Genomic DNA, 21829 nt, shown 5'->3' with positions numbered 1-21829 from the left:
ACCTTGTTATGATTGGGCTTCAATAGCTTTGTTATTTGTTATCAGAAAATGTTGTATTTGGTACAGAATTAAAGGGAAATTCATGCTCTTTTTATAGAGTTCAAAGTCACGTTTTAAAAAATTAAACATTAATTTAATTTAATGAGGTCAAAATCAACGATGGTATCGTCGATTAGGAGAGAAAGAGTTAATTATATCATAACTCATTTTTTTTTTAGTCCAACCTTTCACTCCAGTTTTTTTTATTAACATCAGCATATCGATGGATTTTTTTTTTCTTTGAACCTTCGCGGAATGAATAACCTGTTCACGGCCCTCCCCCCCTTTCCCGCCCCTTGCACTGGCTCACCTACCCTTCTCATAACACCTTGTAGCGAACGTTGGCCCGCTTGGGGGGAAGTTCACGGCGTCTAACACCTGACGTCCTGTATCTATTGAAAACGTTTGGCTGTTTTATTATGCAGTCTGATACTAGCTGGTACCCCGAGCTCTCTGTCTCTAACTATTGTTACCTGCCCGAGTGTCCGGGCTGAGCAAAGTCTCGCGTGGCTTTAAAGTTCAAGTCTTCGTGCATTGTAGAGCAAACCTCGTGGATCAGTCCCTGTTTCTGTTCGCCACAAAGTTTAATTGGCTTCGACTAACCTCTCGTTTTGTAGACCCCAGCGTTAAGACACAGAAGACAGTTTACGTAAAACTTGACTAGAGTAACACCTTTAATAAAATCACTAAATTCAGAAAGCCTTCAGGACAGAAGACTGATAAGTATAATAGCAATTATACGTAAAGCACTGAACCATAATCTTCAAATACAAAAACAAAATTTAATAAAATACTCTGAAAGACACAAAGATAAAGGCATATTCCTCGTCCCATATTTTAGGACAAATTTGTACAAATACTCCTTCTTCCCTAGTGCTATTAGAGCATGGAATGGGTTGCCTGAGCTAGCCAGGAAAACAGTGACTTGGCAGAATTTAAGTCATTGGTTAATATGCATGACTAATATGCATGACGCGTAGGACGTAATCATCTTCTTTTTTGAAGTAACGTCTGTATCATATAAGATAAGAAGATAAAGATCACTTTAATTCATCTCTGCAATATCTGACTTAAACAAAAAACAAACATGGTAGTTAATACATTTTCATTCTATTTATTTCTTGTAATGCTTTAATGTTGAAAAGTCTTCCCATTGAGCTTGCACTATCAAGTTCTTCTAATATCCAGCTCATTTCTGCATAAGATGGCGCGTAATAATGTCTATTTATTTATTCAACTCTTACTGAATACAAACATCCGAGTCGAGTGCGGGAATTCCCGCTGAAACTGTGTTCAAAATAACCAAATTTAATTTGAGGGTATTATATGTTGAAAAATTAAAACAGTCAAACTAGAGTTTTCCCTGTGTAGCCAATTAGCTAACAATTATTTTCCCAAAGATGTACATGAGTGAGTCTGGTGTGAATGTACACTTTGGTTTCTTATAGTTATAATGTTTTTTGTTTGGTGTAATGCACAAATTGTAAGACCAATTTCCATACGGACAATAACGATTATTATTATTATTAAACTGTCAAATTTCTAGGGAAGTTGTTAGAGCCTTTTTCAAAATCCATGTCTTCCCAGTGCCCTCCCACTGAGGAGTTTTAAAGTAATATGAGGAATTGTTGAAAGGGGAGTTGTGGAGCTTATCACTCCATTCATTAATGATGCTCGTTTAATAATTACTTTTAGACCATCAACTCTTAAATATGATTTACTTTTAGACCATCAACTCTTAAATATGATTTACTTTTAGACCATCAACTCTTATCTATGATTTACTGTTAGACCATCATCTCTTGTATATGATTTACTGTTAGACCATCAACTCTTATATATGATGGAAAGAACACAAGCCTGTGTTGATAAATTTGAAAGTGCCTTTGAAAGTACGCAAGCCTTCACACCAGTATACACACACTATAGACTTTATTAAATCATTTTAGATAACAAGGTGCAAGCTCTTTGTTCCTCTGCCGCTTTGGGAAAATCTTGAAGGTAACGTCACATATCAACAAGCTGGAACTATGAGAGAGAAGAGAGAGAGAGAGAGAGAGGTATGAGATGCAAGCATGTCGGCTAATAACTCAGACGTTCTAATTAATAACATCGACCAGCCATGCGCAACGTTCTTGGTGGCATCAAGGATCCTGTCAGCTCCGATATGAATTCATCAATAGGAAACCAGCTTGTTCAGGGCCAACTGCCTGAAAGAATCAAAATTGCATAGAACCTAGAAGAGTTCAGCCAGAGGAGTAGAATTCCAATCTGTTAGATTAGAGGAAATGAGTTCCAATCTGTTAACTCAGAGGAAACATGGGAGTAGCCAGGATTTTTTTCGGGGGGTTGGGAGAGATTTTTTTCTCCTACCCCCCCCCCCCCCCGGGACAAAAAAATATCTATCTGTGTGTGCGTACGTTTATTGCATTCTGACCCTTCATTCTTTCGGAATCGGAAGACGATTATTGTAACATACAATAAGTTTTTCCTGGAGTTAGTTAGACTCCCCGCCCTTCTAGCAAGGGGGTCTGGGGGAGCGGCTCGTGCCGGTGAGTATAAATTAGTTAGTGAATAAAGTTCTAATAGCTCCTTTCAGTGCATTCCCCCCCCCCTCTTTATACATGCTACGTAAGAACGCGTTCCATAGATATTTTTTTTTCAGCCCTGGTTTCGGTTTTATGAATATGTTTATGAGTTCTTGCGCGCATGCGTGATACTTCTTGTTTCACTTTTTGCACTGCCAGACTTGAGAATCAAGTTCGCTAAGTGATGGCCCGATACAAGAAACGTTCATTTTGTTCCGGTGTTTCTCTGAATGGTAGCCGCGTGTCCCTACCGTGAAGCACGCCCCTGCAGAAGGTTGAGCTATCAGTGTAAACATTCCATCCGTCTGACACAACAGCTCATCTGTACTGATAGCTGAGGCGTCGTGGGCTAAGGAAAATATCCCCCGTCCCGGCTGAGGCCGGTACGTTTTGGGTGCTTTGCCCCCCTCAGGTCCTATCATTAGAACTCATCTGCAGCGTAATATTTTTTTCTTCTTCTTCTTCTTCTTCCACTTGGTTACATAATTTGTAGAGGCTCGTTTGAGAACTTGCGAGGTGAGACCAGGGGTTCTTAAACTACCAGTTTACTTCGTGCCCTGCAGAGCGATTTGAAATTGTGAATGCCCGCTCAACGCGGTAGGAAAGTGTTACAGGTCAGAGGGTCACATTATAAATAATTATAGCAGACGTTATAACTAATTCATGAAAAGGAATGACATGTTTGCCTAAAACTATGGCTAGAAAAATGCTAATATAAATAATACAATTTCAGCATTATTGGGGGGGGGGGCGGTGGCTGAGTGGTAAAGCGCTTGGCTTCCTAGCCTGGGGTCCTGTGTTCGAATCTCGATGAAGACTAGGATTTTGAATTTTGGGATCTTTGGGGTGCCTCTGATTCCACCCAGCTCAAATGGGTACCTGACGTAAAGGCAGTTGCCCTGCAGAGCAATTTGAAATTGTGAATGCCCGCTCAACGCGGTAGGAAAGTGTTACAGGTCAGAAGGTCACATTATAAATAATTATAGCAGACGTTATAACTAATTCATGAAAAGAATGACATGTTTGCCTAAAACTATGGCTAGAAAAATGCTAATATAAATAATACAATTTTCAGCATATTTGAGGGGGAGGGGGGCGGTGGCTGAGTGGTAAAGCGCTTGGCTTCCTAGCCTGGGGTCCTGTGTTCGAATCTCGATGAAGACTAGTATTTTGAATTTTGGGATCTTTGGGGCGCCTCTGATTCCACTCAGCTCAAATGGGTACCTGACGTAAAGGCGGTTGGGTTGGTCATTGGGCTGGCCACATGACACCCTCGTTAACCGTGGGCCGCAGAAACAGATGACCTACATCATCTGCCCCATAGATCGCAAGGTCTGAAAGGGGAAACTTTATATTGTGATATTTATGTTTTCAATCGGCCTACTGTGCAGTCTTGGGTCAACTCATTAAACTCTTCCCTTTGAATCTAAAAATAGAAGTTTGATCCCATCGGGACTATGCTGTCACTTTCGTATTGTGTCGATAGCAATATGTATTTCCCCCCCCCCCTTTTTTTTTTCCGAAAAAAAAAAAAAGACCTTGTACTTGACTTCCTTGTGGGAGACCTGCAGATAAGGGGAGTAACTGTCTGACTTGTCCATAAACAAAAGACAACAGATGGCGCTTTGATGAAGTCACCAAACCCAGCAGCCAGGGCACACCCTACAGAAACCAAGTCGCCTGCTCCTAAGTTGAGTTGTTCAGTTAGTGGCATGCCTCTTGCACCAAATCAATATGTAGTTAAAGCAAAATATTACCCCTCCTTTTCTTTAATTGAACACCTTGTGTATTCAAACAACAAAACAAGTAGACAGAATGAATCTATTGAACCGACCCTCCTCAGAACCAGTTTAGTACAATTTAGTACAAGTTAATACAATGTAGATCTAGTACAACTTAGTTCAATTAAGTACGACCTTTATGAGCCAAAAAATGAATGTGTAATGTGTGTTTGAGTTTTGAGTAATTGGCTCATCAGCACAATTTAGGCCATGCCGTGCCCGTAATCCCTCAAGGATCACTCACCTTTACAAGAGCTAAATTCCATACAGTTAAATCATTAAAAACAAGGTCTATTCACAGTTAAAATAGTAAAGGTAGTAAAAATTTAATAATTAGTAAAAAATCTTATGTAAATATTATAGGGTCACAATTTCACAAATCAGATCTTCGTAGTCAACCCCACCTCCCGGACAAAGCCCAGTATCTTCCCTGGGTCGACACTGTCGAATAGTGTTTTTAAGTTGTGCGCTCTAAAAAAAAATGTTCCCTAACATCCTGGTATCTGGGGCAATCAATGAGGATATGATCCACCGTGAGGCGAGAGTCACAGTACTCACAAAGTGGGGTCTGCTCTTTCTTCAGCACAAAGGAATGAGTGATGTAGGTGTGTCTATTTCGTATTGAAGCTGTTTAGCTTGCTACTCAACTGTCCTCTTGTCCTGCAGCCATTATTTGAGACTAGACTTATGAGATGACATTGATCAGTGGTAGTCCAATTAGTCCCGACATAATGCCAACAACTTCCTTACCTCAACACATAGGCGGTCATCAGCGTCATGGGAAGTAGCGACTTGATTCGAGGAGGGGGGGGGGAGGTGTCCCTTTCCTTGGATAGGAGCATTGTGCGACATTTGTGTTTAGCTGCTACATCCCTTGCCTACATTTGTGTTTAGCTGCTACATCTGTTGCCTACATTTGTGTTCAGCTGCTACATCACTTGCCTACATATGTGTTTAGCTGCTACATCACTTGCCTACATTTGTGTTTAGCTGCTACATCACATGCCGAAATTTGTGTTTAACTGCTACATCACATGCCGAAATTTGTGTTTAGCTGCTACATTACTAGCCTACATTTGTATTTAGTTGCTACATCACTTGCCTACATGTGTGTTTAGCTGCTACATCACTTGCCTCCATTTGTATTTAGCTGCTACATTACTAGCCTACATTTGTATTTAGCTGCTACATCACTTGCCTACATAAGTGTTTAGCTGCTACATCACTTGTCTCCATTTGTATTTAGTTGTTACATCACTAGCCTACATTTGTATTTAGCTGCTACATCACTTGCCTACATTTGTGTTTAGCTGCTAGATCACTTGCCTACATTTGTGTTTAGCTGCTAGATCACTTGCCTACATTTGTGTTTAGCTGCTAGATCACTTGCCTTCATTTGTGTTTAGCTGCAACTTCACTGGCCTACATTTGTATTTAGCTGCTACATCACTTGCCTACATTTGTGCTTAGCTAAAAATTATCTGTAAACATTTCTATTTACTTGCTAAATTGTTTACATACATGTGCATTTAGCTGCTACCTTACTCGCCTAGTTTTGTAGTTAAATTCAAAATTTATCACTCGCCTACAATAGCTAAATTACCCGTCCACATTTTTACTCAGAACAAATTACTCGCCTACAATTGTATTTAGATTCAAAATTACTCGCCTACAATTTGTATTTAGCTGCTAAATTATTCGCTTACATTTGTATCTAGGTTCAAAACTACTCACGTGTGTGTTTGGCGACTAAAATCTCTTGCCTACATTTGTGTTTAACTCTAAATGACTCACCTAAATAGAGTTAGTGTAAAGGTTTAGCATGTATATCCACCGCCATTGGCGGCTCAGAGCATGGGGCCTTTCTTTTCATCTGGAGACACTGATTGGCGGTTTCATTAAAATCTGTAACACAAATTAACTTTCAACATTCTGAAATCCATAAGTGTTTCATGATGCCCAGAAAAGTCAGGAGAGGAGGTTCACTGGAACTCCCCCCCCCCCCCGGACACTCGCAGTTTTCAATAGCCTTGTTAGCGAATGTTTGTTAGCGTGTGACTGCATTGTACTCGGGCCGGAGACTCCTCCAGGTAGAGTTGCTAAGTGCAGTGTACATATCCCTGGCCGTGCTTCGCTCCAAACAATCTGTCGGGGACGGCAAAGGAAACAAGAAACTGCAGACAAAAGCAACCAGCTCATTACACTGAGTCTCCCCCTCTTCGCCAGCCACTAATAACGCCATTGTACAGAACGGGAAGGGGGGGGGGGGGGGGGGGGGAAGGCAAGCACAGATAACCCGTGTCGCACTAGTACGCACTCGTTCGTAGAGTGCATGCCCCCTGCCGTTAGACCAGCCCCCTCCTCCCCTCCCCCCCCCCCCCTCTCTCTCTCTCTCTCTCTCTCTCTGTCTATGTCTCTCTCTCTCTCCGTGTAACTCTTTGCTTGCTATTTAATTGTATTCCCTTTAACTAATGTTTCGTGGCTCTAGGCTAGTGAGGCTGTTTTAGTTTGTTTCGTTTTGTCCAACCTCTCCTATTTTTTTGTTTTACAGTTTTTGTTAGACATGACACAATTCGTGATCTCGTCACCTGATTCATTGATTGTCACGTGATGAATTCAAACAAAAAAAAAACAAAAACAATTAATGTGTTTTTCTGTTGTATTTGATTTGTTTTCACGATCGAATCAAATTTAGCAGTTGAGATTTGATCCGCCGATTGGCTCCCGGTTCGTGTTTGCTTGCATGGGGAATTTTCATAAACGAAAGCATGTCTCTAATATTATTTTTTTTTGGGGAGGGGGGGTATATCCTGTTTACAGAATAGGGAAATGCTGATAAAATCCTAAGTAACTTAAAAAAGCTTATGCTATTATTATTTTTTATTTTTTTTTTGCACTTATTAGCTCTGTTTGAGATTTTCATCGCGGATAGCTTTAAATAGTTAGTTTTTTTTAATTGTATTGGTTTTGTTTGTGTGTGTGTGTGTGTAAACTGAATATAGAAAGTGAATTTAAAAAAGGTTTATACTATTTTGACAAAGCTTCTATCTGTCTGTCTGTCTGTCTGGTATATGTGTGTACACGTTATGTCTTCCACACCCAGTCTCGGGATCAAGTTGAAACTTCGCACTATTACTCATTGATATAGACAAGACATGAATCAAGAGTAATAATAATAAAAAAAAAGTAACCAGTTAGACAATGAATTACTGGTAATTTCATTTTTATTTTGTTTAATAGCAGATAGGGAAACTAATACTTCAGTATTCACATATGTGGCTTAATTTGTTGGGTTTAGTCCCCTTTAAATAATTGTCAACGCTATTCCTCCCTCACGCCATCTCCGATCAAGTTGATACTTTAAACAATTATTTATTGTACCTAACAAAACATGAATAAAATAAACACAAATACTCAATTAGCCAATTCATTATTGATAATTCATTATTTTGTTCGATCTGGAATAAGGAAAATAACTTGTACATTATTGGTAGATATAGTTTCTAGGATGGATTTCTTCCCCTTTATATAAACTTTATGTTTCTAAAAAAAAAAGGATTTTTTACAAAATATTTTGCTTGTTTGACACTTGTTCGCTTGTAGCACAAAGCTATTTCTATCACTTATTTTGGAACACTGAGATTTCAGGAGATCGTCCTTCGCTTTATTTTGTCTATTTCACAAAGGTATCTTTTTATAATTTTTTTTTGTATTTGTTCTTTTCTATCATATCACTGTCACATTTATCCATAACGCTTTTTTTTTTTTTTTAAATCCTCTTTTTATCTTAGTGGATTTTATCCTCTAAAAGACACGTCTTTTGAACGTACCCCCGGGTATCAACATGTGTCACGGGTTTTCCTGTTGTTGATCGAAGTGCTGAGAAGTGCTAAAGTTGTAGACTCTTTCTTGAGATGTCCGATGTTACAAGAAGCTACTCTGACGTGCCGGGGGATTCTATAAGAGCGTGCATGTCACTGTTTGTAAGTGTCTCTCTTGTTAGTTGAACTCGCTGTTGATCTTTGCCGAATTTGTCAGGGGCGCTGATGTCTTGGGATATCTTTAACTGTGATAACATGTAAAACAAAGATCAGATTCCTGTGATGAACTGAGTTTTGAAAATTCCCCATTTCGCACTTATAATGGTTTAAACAAAAAAAGAAAACTATAATAATATGTTGTTACGTGCGCTGCGTAGTGTGAATGTGGAATGTTGCGAATGCGTGTTTAAACGGCGCCTTCGACATTCACGGAGGTCACGGTTGAAAGGGGAAGATTAGAAACATAGACATAAATAAATATAGACTGGCCGATAAAAAGAGTTTTATGAAACGTAAATTTGTGACTTTCAATTTTGTGTACTTTATTATACAGCAGTGTAGTTTTGTTTAATCTCTAAGACTGAAGATCATGCAACTTTTCAGAATTCGGAAATCCGACAACAATAGATATACATGTTTTCAAGTTACATGAAGTTATTTCCTTTTTCCAGTCTATATCTATTGATGTCTATGATTAGAAATGAATTCATGTAAACGAGGTTATTGCTAACATTTTAACATGATAACGAGTCACATCTGCTCGCAACAATGTTTTTAAAATCAAAGTTTTATACGGGAAAGAACTGCATAGTTACTTTCATACCTCTCAATACTGCAATTTTTTCCCTTTTTCTGTATACAACAATAATTAATTTATAACCGCTAATTAATTAACTTTTTTTTTTTGATCGATTCATGTGTTGTCATAGATAATAAATAATCGCGCCAATTTTCAACTTCAAATTGGAAGTGGGAGAAAAAAAAATGTATTAAAAAATCCTGACAGACGGAAAGAGTTAACATAAGCTTTATTCACCTTTTTAAAAAAGTGAGGACTGGACTCTACTACCATGAAATCGAGTCTGCGGTGTGGTGATGTGTACATCGGCACTTTCTGTTCCTTCGCACCTAACATGGACGTGGTCATATGCACTTTAAGTACCTCACTCCACCGACCTTAGTCCTAGTACACAATGTACACTTACGGCCAACTAGACGTTTCTATTTGAGACTCGTTGTTAACTCTTAGAAGCATCTTGTCACCTGCCGCGATCAAATTGAAAGGTGTTGTTGGCCAACGGGGAGGGGGGAGGGTGCGGCAGGGAAACGCGAATCGGGACGCCAAGAACTGACTTTGATTGATATGTAATTATCTCCGTTAGTACGCCGAAACAGGAATGCCCTCGCGGTCCTCCTCTGTCCCTGTCTCCGCGACCCTCTGGTGTCCTGTCCCCGCGGCCGTCTCCTGTATCGCCCGCGCACCGCCTCGCGCATTGCTCAGTGGTCGCCGGGGCTTGACTACAGTCAGTCTATTTTGATAGCTCGTCGACCCCGCTGCCACGCCCCGACCTGGCCTCCCGTCACTTTGGCGTGACCCAATTTTCATTATTAGCTGGATGCCTCAGGTCACCTCAGTTCAGCAGTCAAGGCGTTGGGGGTCACGCTAGTCCACTGGCCGTGCGCACTCAGGTCACGCGCGTTCAATCACTCCAGAGCATAGGTTCATTCTCTAGGTCTCCCCCACGAGGTCAGTTTAACCCCGGTCAGTACTGCGGTATTGGGGTCAAGAAAAATGGGACACACAAAAAAGAGGCCAAGTCGAAGCCATTTAGGCTTGTAACAAAAAAAAAATAAACATAGACGTGAGCGTTGTCTCGGTGTCCTTGACCTTTCCATTTGGTGAGCAATATAGAATTTTGTTTGTTTGTTTAGAAAACCATTGCAGAAATGTGTCAATGCTAGTGATTAGTATTAAAGAAGTTTCGCGCACTATTTTATACGAAGTGAAACTATAGTTAACAGTAATGAATGTTCAAGGTTAACTTTAGATTTTAGATTGTACCGAAGGGTTTAAAAATGAGGATTTTCACCTTCATGTTAACCAGTTACATTTTGATTTTGAAGATCCTTACATTCAAAATACATCTCTTTAATCACCACGATAGAGGAAATGTGGCGGCGATATATATAAACTTTTCCCCAACTGTTGTCAGGTACCCATTAGAGCTGGTTGGACTCAGAGGCGCCCAAAGATCACGGGATTAAAAATCACAGTCTTCACCAGGATTCGAACCCGGGTCCTCCGTTACGGAAGCGAAGCGGCGATATAATTTTGCTTAAAGGAAAACCTAAGAGGGAGTAAGAAATAAATAGATAAGCCGAGTAAACGACGCTTTACTGAAAGATCCAGATCCCTGTTTGCCTACTAAATAATCGAAATGACTTTGTGCAGTGTAGTAGCTGTACAATTCTATGCAGCGATGGTAAGGGCACAGTTATGATTCTTTACTTTTTCAAATAGTAGATTGGTAATATACACGTATTCTGTACACTGGCTACACAGTAAAATGAACAAGTAATGGTTTTTGGTCAGGTATGGTAGTTTTGAACATATTATTTGAACTACAACTTCTGTACAATGACACTGGCAACAAAATATTTGAATTCAAAATTATATAATCACTTTATTTTTTTTTTTAAATCTTTAAAAAAAAAACCCACACGTTTATGAACAGGAAAGAAATCCGCTCTCAAAGCGATGTCTCTAAATAATTTAGAAGTTTAAAAACCCACACGTTTATGAACAGGAAAGAAATCCGCTCTCACAGGGATGTCTCTAAATAATTTAGAAGTTATTTCCCTTATTCGATATCAAACAAAATAATTAACTAGAAATAATTAATTGACTAATTGGTTAATTTTATAATTTATTCATGCTTTGTTAGGTTCAATAATCATTTGTTTAAAGTTTCAACTTTATCGAAAGATGAGATTAGGAGAAATAGCACGTTTAATTGTCTAAGGGGACGAAACCCTACATATATAGCCGAATCTGTGAATACTGAAGGATCTCTAGTTGGTATCAAACAAAATAATTAATTACCAGTAACTAATTGGTTAATTTTTTTTTTATTGATTCATGTCTTGTCTATGCCAATGAATAACTGCAAAGTTTCAACTTGATCCGAGAACGGGTGTGGGAGAAATAACGTGTACAAACTATTTATCAGACAGACAGACAGAGTTGATATAAGCTTGGTAATAATTGGTTGGAAGATTCACTGCATTACCTGAATACACGCCATACTGTATTGAATAGACATCAGTTTCTGATGCTTTGAAATCAACATTTGAAAAAAACGTATGTGGACTTTCACCTTTTAGTTTGTTCACTCAAGTGGCATCCATATGATCTTATGGTCTGTTGCAGAGGCGTAGCGAGAGCGAGGCAATGGGGGGCACGATGCCCGGGCGCCTCCCTCCGGGGCCGCCACACGCAGAGAGGCGCAAAAAAAATTATTGTAGATATTTAAGTTAGGTAATACATATTAAGCTTTATTATATTATATTATTATTAAATACGTTTTTATTTATAAGCCTATATTTCTATGTGATGTTCATGAAAAAAATGGGGGGGGGGGGGGGCGCCAATAAAGTTTCTTGCTCCTGGCGCACGTGTCGCTCACTACCCTCTGATCTGTTAATACTCCTCTGGTCTGGTGATACTCTTCTGTTCTGGTGGTACTCCTCTGGTCTGGTGATACTCCTCCGGTCTGGGGATACTCCTCCGGTCTGGTGATACTCCTCCGGTCTGGTGATACTCCTCCGGTCTGGTGATACTCCTCCGGTCTGGTGACACTACTCTTGTCTGGTGATACTCCTCTGGTCTGGTGATACTCCTCTGGTCTGGTGATACTCCTCTGGTCTGGGGATACCCTCTCTGGTCTGGGGATACCCTCTCTGGTCTGGTGATACTCCTCTGGTCTGGTGATACTCCTCCTGTCTGGGGATACTCCTCCGGTCTGGGGATACTCCTCTGTTCTGGTGATACTCCTCTGGTCTGGTGATACTCCTCTGTTCTGGTGATACTCCTCTGTTCTGGTGATACTCCTCCGGTCTGGGGATACTCCTCTGTTCTGGTGATACTCCTCTGGTCTGGTGATACTCCTCTGTTCTGGTGGTACTCCTCTGGTCTGGTGATACTCCTCTGGTCGGGTGATACTCCTCTGGTCTGGGGATACTCCTCTGGTCTGGTGATACTCCTCTGGTCGGGTGATACTCCTCTGTTCTGGTGATACTCCTCTGGTCTGGTGATACTCCTCTGTTCTGGTGATACTCCTCCGGTCTGGGGATACTCCTCTGGTCTGGTGATACTCCTCTGTTCTGGTGATACTCCTCTGTTCTGGTGATACTCCTCCGGTCTGGGGATACTCCTCTGTTCTGGTGATACTCCTCTGGTCTGGTGATACTCCTCTGGTCTGGTGATACTCCTCTGGTCGGGTGATACTCCTCTGGTCTGGGGATACTCCTCCGGTCTGGGGATACTCCTCTGTTCTGGTGATACTCCTCTGGTCTGGTGAAACTCCTCTGTTCTGGTGATACTCCTCCGGTCTGGGGATACTCCTCTGTTCTGGTGATACTCCTCTGGTCTGGTGATACTCCTCTGTTCTGGTGATACTCCTCTGGTCTGGTGATACTCCTCTGGTCGGGTGATACTCCTCTGTTCTGGTGATACTCCTCTGGTCTGGTGATACTCCTCTGTTCTGGTGATACTCCTCCGGTCTGGGGATACTCCTCTGTTCTGGTGATACTCCTCTGGTCTGGTGATACTCCTCTGTTCTGGTGATACTCCTCTGGTCTGGTGATACTCCTCTGGTCGGGTGATACTCCTCTGTTCCGTGATTACTCCTCTGGTCTGGTGATACTCCTCTGGTCGGGTGATACTCCTCTGGTCTGGGGATACTCCTCTGGTCTGGGGATACTTTTTTTTTTGTTGTCTCACCAGACACATTTCTCGAGCCCCATGCCCCCCCCCCCCTCCCCAATCTAGTCTAGGGTCTGTGCGTTCTTTCTTTCTATTTATGTCCTGTCTCTGTTTCTGTCTCCATCCATATTTCTCTGTGACAAGGGAAAGAGTTGGGTGGCGAGCCTTCAATTGTCAGACATTTGGATCGTACAGTGAACACAAAAAAAAAATGGGAGGAGTCATCTGATTATGATTCTTTTTTTTAATTTTTGCTTTGATCACTTCGTGTTAGCCCAATGCTTTAATTGGTGCTCTCTCTCTCTCTCTCTCTCTCTCTCTCCTCTCTCTCCCTCTCTCTCTCTCTCAAACACCCCCCACGTTGTGAATGAACTTAAGGTGTACTTGTGGTCTATGACTTTGTCCCCCCCCCCAGTCCCCCCCCCCCACCCATCCAAACACACACGCGCGAACTCTTGGGATTGATGAATGGTGGGACTTGGTGGGCGGTACTGCTGGCGTTTGGTAAGACAGTCCCTTGATTACCAGTAAGCTGTAGAGCTAGCTGTTTGGTCCAAGACTCACACCACTACCTGTAGAGGAGATACGATTTAAGCACCCTCCCCCCCCCCCCTTCCTTCTACTGAAATCATTTTTCCTACTTAACCAACTAGTCTCTTACTTGCGCAGTCCCGGCTTTAAACGGGCCGTGGTACTGCAACGCTTGCTACAGCCTTATTTTAGCATTACCATTTTAAATTTATTCCGGTTTAAAGTTCACAGCGGATATATTTTTTTTTGTTGTTGTTACTTTCCTTGGATCGTATTACTCTGTGGTGGTGAAGAGTTCGGTGTCAACTTTTTTTGTTTGTTTGTAATCTTCTGGTTTGAATGGCACTCAGTCACAGTTCACTAAGTCAGAATATCACTTAATGATGTTTCTACCGTAGCTGATGAATATCATCAGTATCATCTTTGTGTGAGGGATATCTGTATCTGTTCATGGCATCTATCATCCACTGGATCATTGTGTAATGGATAACTAGATTTATTATAGCCTCTGCCACACCCTTGGAATTGTGTCATGTATATCTGTGCCAGCATGTAACGCAACTTTTCAGGTCTAAATAGTAAATCAGTATGTCACTGTATCATCGAATGAATTTTTTTTTTTTTTTGAGTCCGTTATTGTGTTTGCGCTGTTTTTCTGTTCGTTTGATACGTTTTTATTGACGAAAATTGGATTTCACAATCGCTTGTGTCGTGCTCAAAGCAAATACAACGGCTGATTTTTGTCTTCAATAAGTTAACATTGAGTTTATAAAATATATAAACATCCATTTATTTTATGCATATAAGTATACACCACTTTTAAAACAAGTTAAAAAAGGTTGTTACAAATAGGAAATGGCCGTTGATTATTGTGCAATGTTTACAAATATTGTTGTAACTGTGCGACGGTTATGGACTGTCAATCGAAATTAAAATATTTCTTTAAAAAAAAAAACTTTCGTAAGTGTGAATATACATATATTTATTTTAAATTTAACAAGGTGTAAACCAGTGGTTCCCAAACTTTATTGTCTTGTAGACCCCTTGCCATGTTTTCTGCTTTTTGGTAGACCCCTTGCTTAACTTATATTCATTTTTTTTTTTGCAATTTATTTTAAAACTAATTTATAATTTTAGTGATTTGAAGAGTGAAAATGCAATTTAAATGCATATAAAGTATTAAATAATAACTCATTTTTATTGATAAAATTCAAATTTAACCAATTAAATATGTATTGCTGGAATCATCAAACACACTGGAAAGGTTTTTTTTCCCAGGCTTATCATCTGTTCCTATGGATGTCATGTTTCATACATTCTATGAAGAAGACATTCAAACAATAAATATTATTTAATTTGTTTTAAGTATCATTGTAAAAGTTTTCGCAAAGAGTTTCTCGTGTATCTTTCACGTGTCCGCCGAACTGTTTTCACTAAAGGAGAAGGGGCGAAGGCAAGTAACTGGCGCCTTAGCCAGTAGGCTTCAAGCAGGAAGAGCTCATTAGCCACATAGCAGAAGGAAAACTTAATTTAAAAATCTGCTGCCTTGCAACTATTCCCAAACATCGGAAAGCTGTCGTGGGTCAACCCTGAGGAAAAATAAGGAGCTGGCGACCCCTTGGCAGTTTACAGCACACAGCGCTACACCCCATCAGAGCCTGTGATGCCACTGGTTCCAAACTGATCCCAAACTGTATATATTTCCTTTGCAAAGAATCACATAAGAAGCTTTTAATTTGATAACTCATGCCACCGATGTGCCCTTGAACTGTATTTTTGCTTAAAGAAATTCTTTTAATAATATCAGATGTAGGTGTGTGTAAAACAGTTTTCACAACTACAACGGCTGGTAAAATCAATGTTTTACCTATGTTTCCGTATTTTGCTATAAGTAAAGAGATATTGGAAGACGCTCACAAACCAACATCTTCTCTATATATATATATGATGTTGAAGTGAGATTGTGTGGGTCTATTCTTAACTTTTTCTTTGAGTGCTAGAAAATTTTTAAATCTTTATCTATTTTGTCAGGGTGACATTGTCTCAGATGATCCTCTAGCCATTGGTTTGGTATCATTATTTTAAAAAAGTCACTTAGGCAACCGCTTGTTTGACAAGGAAGGAATGAATCTCAGTTTTAAATAATCAACGCTGGACAGTGTACATTTCTTTTTGTTAAACATTTGTTACATGTAGACAAAATTAAAATTTTTAAATAAGTATTGAGACAATTCTTTGGTTTGATTAGCAGGATATATATTTAAATGATTTACCAAGATAAAAATCATATATTACTGTATAAAATAATTACATTAAATGAATGTAAAAATTAAAATGATCTGCTTTAAATGAAATCTATTATCGTAGACCCCCGTGGACCTCTCATAGACCCCCAATTTATTTTTTTAATTTCGTAGACCCCCTGGAAGTCTTTGTAGACCCCTGGGGGTCTATATAGACCACTTTGGGAATCACTGGTGTAAACAAACAAAAAATTAGTGTTATCCGGTCTATTTATGGGGTAAAGATTATCTGTGGTGGTCATTTTACACTTCGTGAGTTCATACTAAATGTTAAATGGTTGTGTACATTTAAGGGAACTAGGTTTGATAATAGTGAAAGTTTGTATATTCCAGTTTCAATAAATGGAACTCAATCTAGTTTTATCGAGCAGGTTTATAAATAAATAAATATATATATATATATATATATATATATAGTAACTTTTTTTATACGTCTGTTACTGTGTGTTGCCTGAGTGTTTGGTTATCTTAGGTCAAACTCGATATCTTTTGTCTAGACAAAGATGTCTCCGATCAATAGAACTTGGGTTTTAGTTTTGTATTCTAGTGTAACTAGGTTTTTTTTAAATATGAAATATTGTTCAGCGTAACGAGTTTGTTTTTTTTTTAATGAAAGATAGTTCGGTGTATCTTGTTTTTTTTTTATGTAAAATAGTTCACTGTAACTAGGTTTTTATGAAAGTTCAGCATAGAGAGGTTTTTAAGAAAAAAAATAGTTCAGTGTAACTAGAATTTTAGGCAAACATAGTTCAGCGTAACTATTTTCTTATGAAAACTATGTTAGTGGTACTAATTATTTTTGCTCAAACATAGTTGTTTTGTGTGTGTGTGTGTGCGCGTGCGTAAATTTGATTTGAATAAATATATTCCAAGAAAGGCCTTAAATTGTGCACTACTTTCAAGTCCCGTATATCTACCTATCGTACTTGACTTTGTCAGATAACCTATCTAGACAGTAAGTACCTGTCTCACAGACACTTAGTCGGGTTATTGCACTTTTTTTTATGACACTGTCACGACATTCTAGATGTAGACAATTAAAAAAAATATTTGTAAAAGTAATATTTCGCGCATATTTGAGATCTACAGTAAAGCACTTGTTGAAGACAGGCGCTAAAGCATATTTGAGAGCTAAAGTAAAGCACTTGTTGAAGACAGGCGCTGAAGCATATTTGAGAGCTAAAGTAAAGCACTTGTTGAAGACAGGCGCTGAAGCATATTTGAGCGCTAAAGTAAAGCACTTGTTGAAGACAGGCGCTAAAGACGAACAGATAAATCGAATAGACCCGTAGTGGACGACGGCTTTGTCTGCATCAGGTATGGAAAAATATGCAGGTCGCAACTGGGTTTGCATAGTCATGTGAAACACTGCACTCATCCTGGCCTTTATCTTAGGACACGAAGACATCGTCATTATTAAATTCGATAAATCAATGTGTCCGGCAGAACTACTAAATGCAAACTTTTTATTTCATTTTCTAGAATAACTTTTTACAAAATTGTTTATGGGCTTGTAAAAAAAAATAATGAATGCATAATTTCAATAGATAAAAGCTTCCATCAATGTAAGGACTTCGATTAAATCTTATTATACACGTATTTCTATGAAGTAGACATAATCTACAGCAAGTCTCCACCAGGATTACAAATAGACATCATCTGTCACAATGATGAATCGCCACCGGGGCCACAATTTCATTTATTTGTTTGCCCCCCTCAAAATGATGTCAATAGATTGTGAACCCCCCCCCCCCCAAACAGTATCGGGAAATCTTACTCGGCGTCCTGTTATTGAACTTCGCCAAATTTGAGTGATTGGGAATTTGGATTTAAACACGCGGTGGCTGAGCGGTAAGGCGCTTGGCTTCCGAACCGGGGACCGGGGTTCGAATCCTGGTGAAGACTGGGATTTTTAATTTCGGGATCTTCGGGCGCCTCTGAGTCCACCCATCTCTAATGGGTGCCTGACATTAGTTGGGGAAAAGTAAAGGCGGTTGGTCGTTGTGCTGGCCACATGACACCCTTGGTAATCGTGGGCCACAGAAACAAGATGACCTTTGCATCATCTGCCCTATAGACCACAAGGTCTGAAAGGGGGACTTTGCTTTTTACAGGAACTGTGGTTCTTGGGCTGCCACAATCATATGAATCCTTATGTTAAACTACGAATTAAGGTGATCGCCCCTGCTAGTTTCTGGCTGCTCGGGGCACAGTCGAAACAGCTATGTGAAGTTTAGAGCAATTAAAATAATCCCCAGTTTGATTATGATGCATGTGTAACAGTTCAATGTTCCTTTCTTCGCGTGAACAAAATGAAACATGAGATAATTATATTATGCGATGTTGACCTCCCCTCCCCAAACGCACGCACACACACGCGCGCCCGCGTTATCCGCTTTTGAGACGTTCTGGTTATTAAACATGGAGTGTATTCATTTTGTGACCTGTGGCGCCCTGAGCGCTCTCGTGTGGGTGACTTTTTTTTTTGTTCTGCGTCAGGGGCTTCAACTCGACAAGTGAATTAAGTGCAATGTCGATTTTGAATGAATTCTGAACTTTGACTCTTTGATTCACTGCTTATGTCTAAGAGGCTTACCGTTAGAGGTTCTGGTTCTTTTTGTTAGAGCATGCCCCACCAGCTAGCCCTAAGGGGTTCATCGTGTCACGCGATGAGACTCCTTCTGAGAGGTTTATAAAAAAAAAAAAAAAGAGACTAAAGAATGTTCTTTAACTCTCTGTGAGACCTCAGTTTAAAAGTCAGTGATATCGTGAGGTTATTAACTGTAATGAGAGATATACACTAATGCTTCACCGTGTGAATGGGCGCTGTTATAACCTCAAGGGCGGCGTCGGGGTTTAAGGCGAGGGCCGAAACCATTATACCATAGTAGGAAACTCTTTTTCTGATCCTGTGTGTTTCCCCCACTCTTACTTCTATCTCTTCTACCCATTCTACCTTTGATTTCTGTTCCCTCTCTTTTTTTTACAAAGCTTGTATCAATTCTGTCTGTCTGTCTACCCTGTCTGTCTGGTAAAAAGTGTAACGTTATTTCTCCTACACTTATTCTCGCATCAAGTTGTAACTTTGCACAAATATTCATTGGCATAGACAAGACATGAATTAAAAAAAAATAGTCAATTAACTACTGGTAATTATTTATTTGATTTCGCACCGACTAGGGAAATTAATCCTTCAGTATTAACAGATATGACTTAATATGTTGGGTTTGATCCCCTTATATAATTGTTCACATTACTTCTTCCACACCCATTCTCGGATCAGGATGAAATTTTAAACAATTATGCATTATACGGACGAATCGATTTAAAAAAAAAATTAGTCAATTAATTATTAATAATTAATTATTTTGTTTGATGTCGAATAAGGGAAATAACGTCTACATTATTTAGAGAGAAGTGCGGAGTTCGATAAGCTTTGTTATTTCATAAAAAGAATTTTAAAACTATTTTCCTTGTTTTTTTTCCCCCTTCTATTGCTGTCACCCGGTGACGCCGCTGCAAGGTGGTATTTCCAAATATACAATTATATATAATCTCGGATATCTTTTGTGTAATGTAAATAGATAGAACTGTATTTGTGCTGCGCTTTGCAATAGAACTCTTCACAGTCTGGAAGTAGTTAATGGGATTTACTTTGTGTGTTGGATGCATAGTTTTATTTGTCTTATGCTAGCCACCGCGTCAGGTATAGCCATCGTTTTTTTTTTTTGTCACTGAGTTACTTATCCAATTTCATGTCTCCAATCTTGTGGGGCAAATTATATATTGGCATTGTCTTCGATTCGGAAGATTCAGGATGAGTGCAGTATTTCAAACCCAGTTGCGACCTACATATTTTGCCACAACTTGTGCAGACACAGCCGTTGTCCACCGAGGGTCAATTTTCGTTGTCTGCGCCTGTCTTCTATTGGAGATTTTTCACGACGAACTCAACAATGTCAAGGACGCTAAATCACTGTTGCCAACTAAAAGAAAAGAATTGCGCTTGAATTGTAACAGTATCTTCAAGCGTGGCCGTTAATGTTCGTGTCAAATCTCCTGTATTGTTGCTTGTTAGTTGCCCATTTGGTTTTAAGTTAAGTCGTAGGGTGAGAAACTACAGCTTCTTCCATATTGAAATGACTTAGTGCTAGAACTTAAAAACATTTAATTCTCTGTGGTGCTAAAAGCTGCACACACACACAATAAAACCCATACACCTTTTTAAAGAACAGAACGTATTATCACTTCCTTTTGTCCGTACACCAGATACACCCTTAAGGGAGCCATTTAGTGTTTTTCCGCCTTGTAGGACAATGTCCAATAGAGTTAAATCAAGTTAAATATTTAAATAATACAACACTTTTTGTTTTGTTTCAAACCTCCCTTATATTGAGTGAAGTGGCATCAATTATTTTGGATCGGTCATGTCATTGATTTTTTTAAATACATCTAGACTAACAATGATTAATTTGTGCGATTGGAAATATTTTTATTTAATTGTTTTGTTTTTCTCAACTTTCATGCTTTTAGCTTTCTCAGCGCACTTGGTAAAATCTCTTTTTGTAGACCAGTTGGGGTGGGGAGACTGAGCGCACTATGGTCCAATCTCTTTTTGTAGACCAGTTGGGGTGGGGATACTCTGAGCGCACTATGGTCCAATCTCTTTTTGTAGACCAGTTGGGGTGGGGAGACTGAGCGCACTATGGTCCAATCTCTTTTTGTAGACCAGTTGGGGAGGGGAGACTCTGAGAGAAGGGTTTCATTCTGACTTTTCTAAAGCTAAAGAAAATTTACTCACGTCTGAATTCCAACTGGATATGTTGTCATCGACAATAAAATAATTGTGCACAATTTCAACTTGATCCGAGAATGGGAAGTGGGAGAAATAGCGTGCATGTTTCACGTAGACTGAGTGAGTTGATACAAGCTTTGTAATTTATTTTTTACGTTCCTGGTCGACATCGGGATTCGAACTCATAGCTTCCTTGTTATGCAGACTAGGTGGCTTCGTTGTATGTGTCCACTAATGCCTGGCCTACGCTGGCAAGTGCACTGATGTATTAGATCTAAGTCTCGGTGTTGACTGTAGCTAGCTCATAGTGTATTTGTGTCCACTAATGACTGGCCTACACTGGCAAGTGCACCGATGTATTTAAGTCTCGGTGTTGACTGTAGCTAACTCATGGTGTATTTGTGTCCACTAATGCCTGGCCTACACTGGCAAGTGCACCGATGTATTTAAGTCTCGGTGTTGACTGTAGCTAACTCATCGTGTCATGTCGCCAGCCGCTGCTCTCTTAAGTTACAAGGAACTCGGTGTTGGATAAATGTCACACTGCCTGACCGCCTGGTGTCACAGCTTTTGTTCTATGTAATCTTAGAAGTCTACATACTTATAGACTAGTCGTATGAGAAATGTCAAAGTGATTTGACCTGAAAATATTTCTGTGAAACATTTTTTTAAAATGGTAAATGAGTGGTGCTCTGGTCTGTCACTAAGGTCTGCGAAGAAAATAATGCATATACATTTATTGTTCAGCATAGGGCTGTATATTCATCAGTGTATCAAAGTAATAGGTTTTTCAATTTCCTGTTGACATAGAGGTTAACGTATCTCTTTTAATTTTCTGCCGTCAAGATGACTGTATTTGGAAGCCTCGAGTCTAGACGTGGTCATAGAAGAACAAGTCTTGAGAGCTGTTTCAAATAAATTGATTTGCTTGTGTTGGTCTCGACTCTATTTCGTATCTATATGCAGTCTTTTTTTTTTTTATTTAGC

General features: G+C 39.5%; 1 protein-coding gene across 4 annotated transcripts in view; it reads left to right on the top strand.

Annotated features, from left to right (window-relative positions):
• LOC106068052 (serine/arginine repetitive matrix protein 2-like) overlaps nucleotides 1-21829 on the top strand; it is a 138954-nt gene that overhangs the window by 51830 nt on the left and 65295 nt on the right. The window contains exon 1 of one of the 4 annotated variants that reach the window (XM_056006827.1): nucleotides 13982-14223. The exons of the other annotated variants lie outside the window; for them this stretch is intronic. The gene's annotated coding sequence lies outside the window, so the exon portion shown is untranslated. Of the gene's footprint in view, nucleotides 1-13981; nucleotides 14224-21829 lie in introns of those variants that run through there. 4 annotated transcript variants of the gene reach the window in all.

Source organism: Biomphalaria glabrata, chromosome 12 (genome assembly GCF_947242115.1).
Source record: "Biomphalaria glabrata chromosome 12, xgBioGlab47.1, whole genome shotgun sequence".
Lineage (NCBI taxonomy): Eukaryota > Metazoa > Mollusca > Gastropoda > Planorbidae > Biomphalaria > Biomphalaria glabrata.
This window is presented reverse-complemented; position numbering and strand designations above follow the sequence as displayed.